Below are 10,092 nucleotides of genomic sequence, written 5' to 3'. Positions count from 1 at the left end.
ATCATAGTGACCAACTTGGTATTACGACCGTAGACCAAAATTCACTGTGGAGAAAAATCCCGAAACCTCTATACAAGACTGTCAAAAGTTATTTACTCCATCTCCCTGAAGGGCATTCAGTCGGACGCTACCACTTGTCTAGCCAACATGGGTCCACCACCTTCCTTGCACACATGCAAAAAAAACTGCATTGGTACAGAAGTATGCTGGGAAGCACTTTGTTTACACACCCTCAGAAGGAACAAGGTAACCTCCCATCGGCACGACTACACTGTAAATATATTAGAGCTTGTCATGTCATAGAAGAATGACAAATGAGATTTAGTGATATTCCTGGTGACTAATGCCACGGTTGTGAATCAGTTGTAAAGAGCTCTCTTGATAGCCTGGAGCCAGATATTATTATCTTCTTATGAATTCAGGAACTCCAAGAATAAAAGCTTAATGTATGAATAAGCTTTGTTCCTGCCATGATTTGATGGATACGAGGGACAGCTTCCTTGAAATGGATTATTATTTTTTTACTATAGGGTAAGTGAAATCTCGGTATAAGACAAAATCTCTCCCCACCTCGCCTGCACCTGCTCCCCCCTCACGCTTACACACATGGACATGCCCTTGAGAGATCTGCAATTAACCAAAGGAGGGAACCAAGAGGTTACAGCCATCTGACAGTGTCTAACAGTGGGAGGTTGAGCTGCTTCAGCAGGTGGCCACTGTGTAAAGTGCAGAGATAAATGCTGTGAGTCTGAGGTGTGAGCTGTGAGATGGATAGACTTGGCCACAACCTCATCGGTCAGCTGGCTTCACACACCTCCACACTAGTTAGAGGTCCTGATATCAGTGTCAGCCCGAGTTCTGCATATTCCTCTTACCTCAGTGTACGGCTCTTCTAGAAAATGGCCACACGCCCCTTTAGGAAGGGGTCAGGGAATATTGTTTTAAATATGGGCAGAGAAATGACAGAGTCCTTCTTCAAAGGAACTCAGCTTTCCATTCAATCTAAGCACGAGAGTTGGCTCAGATACAGAAACTCGGTGAGGGATCAAAGTATTTCATCAACACTTTGATTTTTTTCTGATCACAAAAGTCAGGCAGGATACTCAGCACCTACACGTCTTATCCTAAGATAATAATGAGTTACTGACCATCACCGCAGACTTCTGTGGGTCAGAGAATCTTGAAAAAGTCCAGCTTTTTTTCATCACCAGAGCCCCCTGGGGGTTGGGATCTTTGGTCACCTGTTCAGCCTTGTTGCCCATTATGCTATTTACATCCACTAGCCTCTAACACTTAAGCACTGCCTCTTGCCATCTGTTTTTTCGGAATCCTATCACCCTATTGACCACAGGCAGCCCAGCTCCTCGGCAATATTTTCTACTGTCGATGTTGGCCTACAGAGGACAGCCACCTCTGGCTTCTCAAAGATGCTGGGGGCTCCCTCGCTCATGCCGTCTTTATCACCACGGTGAATGAATGTCCTCTGCGCTTGTTTAGGGAACACGAATCAGATTTCCCTCTCATGTAATAAATCCACTCCAATCGCACACTTCCCTGAGCCGCCTGAGCTGTTCTGAGAATCCCTGACAAAAGACTTCTGGAATCTCTCATTTACTGTGTTCCTCCTCATATTCAAACTTCAAGGAGTCATCTCAACTGTATATTAGGACCAGCTCCAAGAGTTCCTGCCAGTAATCTCAGTTGTGAATCACAAAAGGATGCTCCCACATTCATCAACTTGCCACTTTTCACCTTGTATTCGATCCCTCCCGCCATCACCTTCAATATCCATCCCCACGCATTCTCTTGCTTCCTATCAGTTCATATCATTCAGTCCTACAACCTTTCCACTGAGCAGGCATTTTTCCCATAGCAGAAACTGTATTTCTCCAGTTGGACTATACTGAACCCTGATTCAGCTATTGGTCTGGAGACAATGAGGGAGACAGGAACAGATTTTGAGGGAAAGCATCATCTTCGAGGCATCAGCCTAGCTAAGCTCTCGGCATGGTCTCCAAGTCGTGGTAGAAGCACCCTCTGGTAAGAGGGGCTATACTGCTTTTTCCTGCCTGGAGGCTTCAGGAGGACCTAGGAGTTCAAAGTGGAAGAGGAAGTGGGAGCTACATGAGGAGCAGAGGGTCCTTTACAGGAGACCCACATCATTCAGACCTGGGGGAACACTGTCCTGGAGCACGAAGTCAATCAGGTTTTATCGCCAACCGAAACAAAAAAAGCAGCCGATGTGTTAATTAATTTACTCCACCGAAACATCTTTCCCCAAACATCAAGCATGAGTCGGGAATCACCCCAAATGTACCTTTTAAGTTTCAGTATTCAAGTTCTCATACATTTCAAGCCTTTGCAGGAAACTTTAATTCTTACCATTTTTCAAATGAACCCAAAATATGAGAAATTTGTCACTGCTATCTAAGTGCTCTAAGTGGTTTTTCCTTTCTGTCACTAGCCCAGGAGAGTGGCCCAGGAACAGATAGATCACCAAGGCAGTAATTCTCAGGGCAGTCTCACAAAGCCACCTCCATGGGCACCGAGAGAGAGAGAGGGATAGTGTGCAAAGAAGGTGTGATAATTCTTTGGCTGTCACAGGCTCACGGTGGCCAGCAAGAGCAAAGGCCGGGATATGTATGGTATTTACTCCCGACGGGCAGGAATATCAGTGCTATGAACGTGCCGCTGTGTCGGGTGGGGACACTGGGGGCTGGATGGAGAGCCATTTGTTAAGGGCTCCATTTAATCTCCTGTCAGCCCATTAGCATATTTAAACAGTTTTCATCTGGCTTCATCACTCATTAAAACTGCTGACAAGGATGGGAAGTTCTGCTTCATGGGGTGAAACATGGCAAACAATATGGATATCAACTGGTTTATTGCAGGGCAGGTGTGAGTCTATGGAACTGGAGAGCCAAACCCCACAGGTGAGACATTACGGAGCCAGACCTGCATCACTTTACAGGGTGAGCACCATCGCCCCCGGGGCACGCACCACTCACATGCACACAGCATTTGCCCCACTGTGAAAGGTCACATGACTTATTGATACATAATATCTTTACTAAATCTTCACGCCTCCATCTATATAGCAATTCACAGTTGTTGAGATCTTTTCTTATCTGTTGTTTCGCTTTATCGTCACAAAAAGAGAGGCAAGTGCAGTAGCCTTTGACAGATCAGGGAACTGAGGTCCAAAGCTGTAGCGACTTGCCCAAGTTGAAATGTTACTGTCTCCTCCTTCCCCTCATTCTGTTCCTCCTCTTCACCTTCCTTCATCTTTTTCATGGTCATTCTCTTCATCTTCATGATCCTTTCCTTCTGCCTTTAATTATATAAAGAAGTCATACAAGTCAATATCAAAAACAATTTGATTTAAAAATGGACATTTCTCCCAAGAAGATGGACAAACGGCCAACAGACAAATGAAAAAATGCTCAACGTCACTCATCATCAGGGAAATGCATATCAAAACCACAAAATCACCTCACAATCAGCCGTCAGAATGGCCATCATCAAAAAGGCAACAAATAACAAGTGCTATCCAGGACGTGGAGAAAAGAGAACCCTCGTGCGCTGCTGGCGGGAATGTAAACTGGTGCAGCCACTACGGAGAACAGTATGGAGGCTCCTCAAACAGTTAAAAATAGAACTGCCTCTCCCGGCGTGCCCCGCGCCGAGTTCGGGGTGTGGGGGGGCGGTACTCGGCGGTGCCGCCATGACTATCCTCCCCAAAAAGAAACCGCCGCCTCCCGACGCCGACCCCACCAACGAGCCGCCGCCGCCGCCCGGGCCGCTGCCCCCGGCGCCTCGCCGCGGCGGGGGTGTAGGCGTGGGCGGCGGCGATCACGACCGTGACTCGGGCGTCGTTGGCGCCGGTCCTCGAGCCTCGCCACCGCCTCAGGGCCCGCTCCCGGGGCCAGCGGGTGCCCTCCATCGCTGGGCGCTGGCCGTGCCGCCCGGCGCCGTGGCAGGCCCCCGGCCACAGCAGGCCTCTCCTCCTCCTTGCGGGGGCCCCGGCGGTCCCGCGGACGCGTTGGGTGCCACGGCAACGGGCGTGGGCGTGCCGGTGGGCGTGGGCAGTGCCGTTGGCGTGGGCGGCGGCTGCTCTGGGCCGGGTCACAGCAAGCGGCGGCGTCAAGCGCCCGGGGTCGGCGCGGTTGGCGGGGCGAGTCCTGATTGTGAGGAGGTCGGCGCCGGTTACAACAGTGAGGATGAGTATGAAGCGGCTGCGGCGCGCATAGAGGCCATGGACCCCGCCACCGTCGAGCAGCAAGAGCACTGGTTTGAAAAGGCCCTGCGAGACAAGAAGGGCTTCATCATCAAGCAGATGGAGGAGGACGGCGCCTGCCTCTTCCGGGCTGTGGCTGACCAGGTGTACGGAGACCAGGACATGCACGAGGTTGTGCGAAGGCATTGCATGGACTATCTGATGAAGAATGCCGACTACTTCTCTAACTATGTCACAGAGGACTTTACCATCTACATCCACCGGAAGCGGAAAAACAACTGCCACGGCAACCACGTCGAGATGCAGGCCATGGCAGAGATGTACAACCGGCCCGTGGAGGTGTACCAGTACAGCACAGAACCCATCAACACATTCCATGGGCTCCATCAAAATGAGGACGCACCCATCCGTGTCAGCTACCACCGGAATATCCACTACAATTCAGTGGTGAATCCTAACAAGGCCACCATTGGCGTGGGGCTGGGCCTGCCGTCATTCAAGCCGGGCTCTGCAGAGCAGTCCCTGATGAAGAAGGCCATCAAAACCTCGGAGGAGTCGTGGATTGAACAGCAGATGCTGGAGGACAAGAAGCGGGCCACAGACTGGGAGGCCACAGAGGAGGCCATCGAGGAGCAAGTGGCTCGGGAGTCCTACCTGCAGTGGCTGAGCGATCAGCAGAGACAGGCTCGCCAAGCCCGCGGCCCCAGCCAGCCCCGGAAGGCCAGCGCCACGTGCAGCTCTGCCACGGCAGCAGCCTCCAGTGGTCCGGAGGAGTGGACCAGCCGGTCCCCAAGGCAGCGGAGTTCAGCCTCGTCACCCGAGCACCCTGAGCTGCATGCCGAGCTGGCCCTCAAGCCCCCTTCCCCAGGCACTGTCTTAGCTCTTGCCAAACCTCCTTCACCGTGTGCACCAGGCACAAGCAGCCAGTTCTCGACAGGGGCCGACCGGGCTACTTCTCCCCTCGTGTCCCTCTACCCTGCTCTGGAGTGCCGGGCCCTCATTCAGCAGATGTCCCCCTCTGCCTTTGGCCTGAACGACTGGGATGACGATGAGATCCTAGCGTCGGTGCTGGCAGTGTCCCAACAGGAATACCTGGACAGTATGAAGAAAAACAAAGTGCACCGAGACCCACCCCCAGACAAGAGTTGATGGAGACCCAGAGACTGGAGACCATCTCCCAACCCTCACACTCCTGCCTCTGGTGCCACCCCACCTTCTCTGGCTTTCTTCCCTCTTGCCGTCTTCCTTCTTCCCCCTCTCTCCTCCTTTCACTCCTCCCCACTTCCCTCTGGCTAGCCCACCCCTGTGCGCCCTCTCATCGCTGCCACCACCATCATCACCTGCCTCTTCGCCAGCTGACGTGCCCTGTTGCCCCCTGCACAGCACCATCCCTCCATTCCACAGGGGACTCGGGCAAGGGCGCTGAAGGTAGGCGAGAGGCACACAGAGACAAACCAACTGGCAGCCAGGCAGCCCCTGAGGAGAGACATTCAGACAGAGGAAAGTCTCCCTGTCCCCGATTCCTTCCAAGATCAGAAACTTGTCACCCCGCCACAAATGATGCTGGGGAGGTGGGAGGAAGAAGTGGGAAAATCTCCGTCCCAGTACCCCAAGAATGTCTGAGCCTTCATTGTTGAACTTTTTCCTTATTAAAATGTACTGTTATCTTATAAAATCAGCCAATCAAAAAGTGATGTAGACAACAACAACAACAAAAAATAGAACTACCATATGACCCAGCATTTCCACTCCTGGGTATTTACTGGATGTAAACAAACACACTAATTTGAAAAGATTGCATCCCTATGTTCACTGCAGCATTATTTACAGTAGCCAAAATGTGGAGGCAACCTAAGTGTCCATCAACAGATGAATGGACAAAGAAGATGTGGTATGTATACATACAATGAAATATTACTCAGCCATAAAAAAGAATAAAATCTTGCAATCTGCAACAACTTGATGGACCTAGAGGGTATTATGCTAACTGAAATAAGTCAAACAGAGAAAGACAAATACCATATGATCTCACTTATATCTAAAAACAAAAACAAAACAAAATGAAAACAGACTCATAGATACAGAGAACAAATGGGTGGTTGCCAGAGCACAGAGGGATGAGGAGATGGGAGAAGTAGGTGAAGGGAAGAGGTACAAACTTCCAGCTATAAAATAAGTAAGTCAGAGGCATGTCATGTATAGCAGAGGGAATATAGTCAATAGTAGTGTAATAATTTTGTATGGTGACAGATGCTTTCTAGATTTATTGTGGTGATCATTTCGAATCCCTATATTGTACATCTGAAACTAACATAATATTGTACATCAACTATACTTCGATTTAAAATATAAATAAATAACTATGAATATAATAATAGCAGAAGAAAGGTATCCGCATGTCCTAAGAAGTTCCCGAGCTGGCAGCACCTGAATGATCTCTTCTATTTGCAGCACGAGACCCTATGTGTGTTCTCATCCACTTTCCACCATACACACCCCTCCCAAGTCTCCTCTGACAATGGAGGAACTTATCTAAACCTGCTAACCTCTCATGAATGTCCACGTGGGACCCATGAGATGGTCATTTCATCTTCTCAAGGAGCTTCAGGAGGGTCTCACAGCGTTGCTCATCTCAAATTCTTAGTGTGTAGACGGTGCCCAGTGACTGAGTGACCAGGAGAAGGTTTGCCCAGTTGAGTCTCAGGGAGATTCTGGTCCATCTGGTCACATTTCATTCTGAATATAAACTAAATATAATACATATAAATATATCACCTCCTTGTGTTCTGTCTTATTTTCCCTATTCTTTGCCCTAAATCCTGGACTTACATCTTATCTACTAATTTAGCTAAATATGTTCTTACTCTAATGAAATAGATTGTCTTTCCTTTCAGTATAACCTAACAAGAATTAGGAATGTGAACATAAAACTAGATTGAAAAAGCAAGTATCTTTTATCAGTCTTTTTATTAGTAGGATTATTATATATGAGATATAACCTATCTTGGTGAATTTTGCATAAGTGTGTGTGTGTGTGTGTGTGTGTGTATTCACCATCCTGATCAAGATTCAAAGACATTTCCAACACCTCAAAAGCTCCTTCATGCTCCTACCCAGTTAATATCCTCCCACCAAGTTAAACATTATTCTGAATTCCATCCCCATACCGTAGTTTAACAGGTATAAATGGAATCACAGAGCGTGTCCTCTTTTGTGTCTGGCGTCTTTGTCTCATCACTACGTCTTTGAGATACATCCAGGTTATTGTACATATTGCTAGTTCATTCTTTCTTATTGTAGTTGTCTGTTGCATGTGTATATCATAACTTTTCATCCTTTCTGCTGTTGGTAGGCATCTGGGGAGTTTCTACTTTTTGGCTGTTAGAGATATAACTACCAACTTTCTTGTACATGTCTTTTAGTATATATGCAATCATTTCTTTTGAGTATATGCCCAGGACTGGAATTGCTGGGTCATAGAGTAACTATATGTGAGGCTTTCAGAAATACTGTTCTCAATCGGGTGCCTTGGAGAAAATTCCCATTGCACATACTCTAAGAGAAGTAGCCTCCCATTCAATCCTAAAAGGTTTCCAGGGTCTAGAATTTTTTCATATTAATAAGGGCATTTCAGAAGCAAAGAGAGCTGATGGAAAGAAAAACATATCCTTTGCATCTGATCACTTAAAAGTAGAGAAAGACTACCCTTTATTCTATAAAGACAAAAACTGAGCTCATAGATGCTCCAAGATTACAATTTAGCCAACCCAGTAAGCACCGATTTTATCCACTGGGTGCTAGCTCTGTGCCGAAGTCCAAACTGGGGAGAAGACCATATTTTATAGCCAGTTAAATTCCAATGTAAAGAGTTTTATTAAATAGACATTCCCCAAAACTCAGGTTGTACAAGAAAGCAAGTAAAAATCAAAAGCAATGGATTTTAATCTTCCCATTATTTTTAAAATTTTCAGGACACTGGTTGGCAGTCTCCACATCCTACTCATAGGTTAACTCCTCTGGGTCTGGAATCCAGTCCTCTGTTTACTGCCTGCTTCCAGGCCCCACCCACACCTCCCCTTTCTGCTCTGACTTCTGCCTGCTGTTTCCTATGGAGTCTCCCAGGCTCACCTATCCCACCCAAGGGCATCTGTCTAGACCCCAGATTCTGTACTAGCATGTGGCAGGTGCTCTGTCTGATAGCACTGGGTCTCTTCTTCCCAGAGATCAAAAGGGATGGGGATGGAGAAGTTCATATGAAGGTAACCAGGAGTCTGCAATGAAAGTCAAGAGGACTAAGGATCCACAGCCTGTGACACCTGAGGGCAGGTAGGGAGACAAAACCACAAATTATACCAATGAATAAACACATGTTGCAGAAGCATCCGCAAGCTTCTTATCTTATTGATTTCTCTGGAAACAAAGTCAGAGAGAGCTAGTGTCTCACTGGGATCTATTCTTTCCAACAATATCATGGAAGTATTGTTAACTCAAGGACACACCACTGAATGATAATCATGGTACAGCAAGTCCAGTAGAAATCATGGCATTTAGGGAAAACATTCTATTGACTGTGATTTCCACTGGGTCCCCAAAATTGATTAATATTATCATAAATAAAGAGGATTTTTTTCCCTAAGAATTTCTGGCTGCTTCTAATGAAATCCAACACAACCTTAGGACATGGGGAAGAAAATGAAGGAGAACAGGATTTGTTCCAAGAATAAAAGCTGCCGGGTACAAAAGACAAGCACATGTTGAGCATCGCTTTGATGGCAGGACAGAGTCACTGCCCAGCTTGACAGGGGCCACCAGGACCTGACATGGGTGTCACCAGGAGATGCTCACTTTTCCACACCTGCACTACTTCACCTCCCACTCACAGCCTGGCTGAAACTACCCATCAGTGACTCTACTCACCTGGAAAGTCTGTCCTACAGAAACTTTCTCCAAGACTGTCCTTTAGTTTTGTGCATCTGTCATTTGTTTCAGTGCCATGATGTGCCAGACACTGGATCCACAAACGTGGTGAGAGCCTCAGGGGGGTCCACTGTGAGAACAGGCTGCCGAGAGGTTCTTAATGGGGTGAGAGCCTCTTCTTTGGGCTCCCAGAGCTCCCAGACCACCTGCCTTTACATGCGCCACCTTGTTTTGATGGTGCCTTGAGCTGACCTTAAAGCAGGTAATTCCCTGATTTGTGTCCTTCACTCCATTAACCAGCGCAACTAAAAGCCAGGGCCAGGCCCGCTCGGGCTGTCCTCCCTCTGGTGGGAAATCAGGAGTGTCCTGAAGATGTCTCCCTGGTCCTTACTGCTGTGAATTCCAGGGGCACACCAGACGGCATCTCACCCTTCAGGGATTTAAGGTCTCTTTCTTGTTGCCCTCAGAAGCCTTTGAAATGAACAAGAACCAGATATTAATTAAGTTTTCACACGGTTACTTTATATATTAGGTTAGGAATTTACCCTTCTCTATTCCAAATCAAATTATACACTGGTGTTAGTCAAGGTAGGCTAGGCTATGCTGAAGTAACAAAATAAAATCTAAACTCTCATTAGCTTAACACACAAAAATGTATTTGCACAGTGTGTGTGTGTGTGGGAAAAAAAAAAAAAAAAAAAAAAGAAAACTAGGGAAGAATTTTTTTCTTCTCTTTTTCCCAGTCACATATTTCATAATAAATTTAAAATAAGGAGCAGTAAAAAAAAAAAAAAAAAAAAAATGTATTTGCTTCTATATAAAATCCTCTGTGAGTGCGGGCCACCGTCCAAAGAGCTGTCCTCCAAGCAGGGACCCAGCAGTCTCAGCTGCTTCCATCCAACTCAGCACAAGACCCTCACAGTCCCGCATGAGGGCAC

At 47.3% G+C, this 10,092-nt stretch overlaps 1 pseudogene across 1 annotated transcript; it reads left to right on the top strand.

The window, feature by feature from the left end:
- Positions 1-3,328: 3,328 nt before the first annotated feature.
- On the top strand, positions 3,329-9,807 carry LOC309666369 (OTU domain-containing protein 5 pseudogene; annotated as a pseudogene). The gene has a single exon. The product of its transcript is annotated as an OTU domain-containing protein 5 pseudogene (transcript).
- The last annotated feature ends 285 nt before the right edge of the window (positions 9,808-10,092 follow it).

This window comes from Balaenoptera physalus, assembly GCF_965194825.1.
Source record: "Balaenoptera physalus genome assembly, chromosome: 8".
Classification (NCBI taxonomy): Eukaryota; Metazoa; Chordata; class Mammalia; order Artiodactyla; family Balaenopteridae; genus Balaenoptera; species Balaenoptera physalus.
This window is presented reverse-complemented; position numbering and strand designations above follow the sequence as displayed.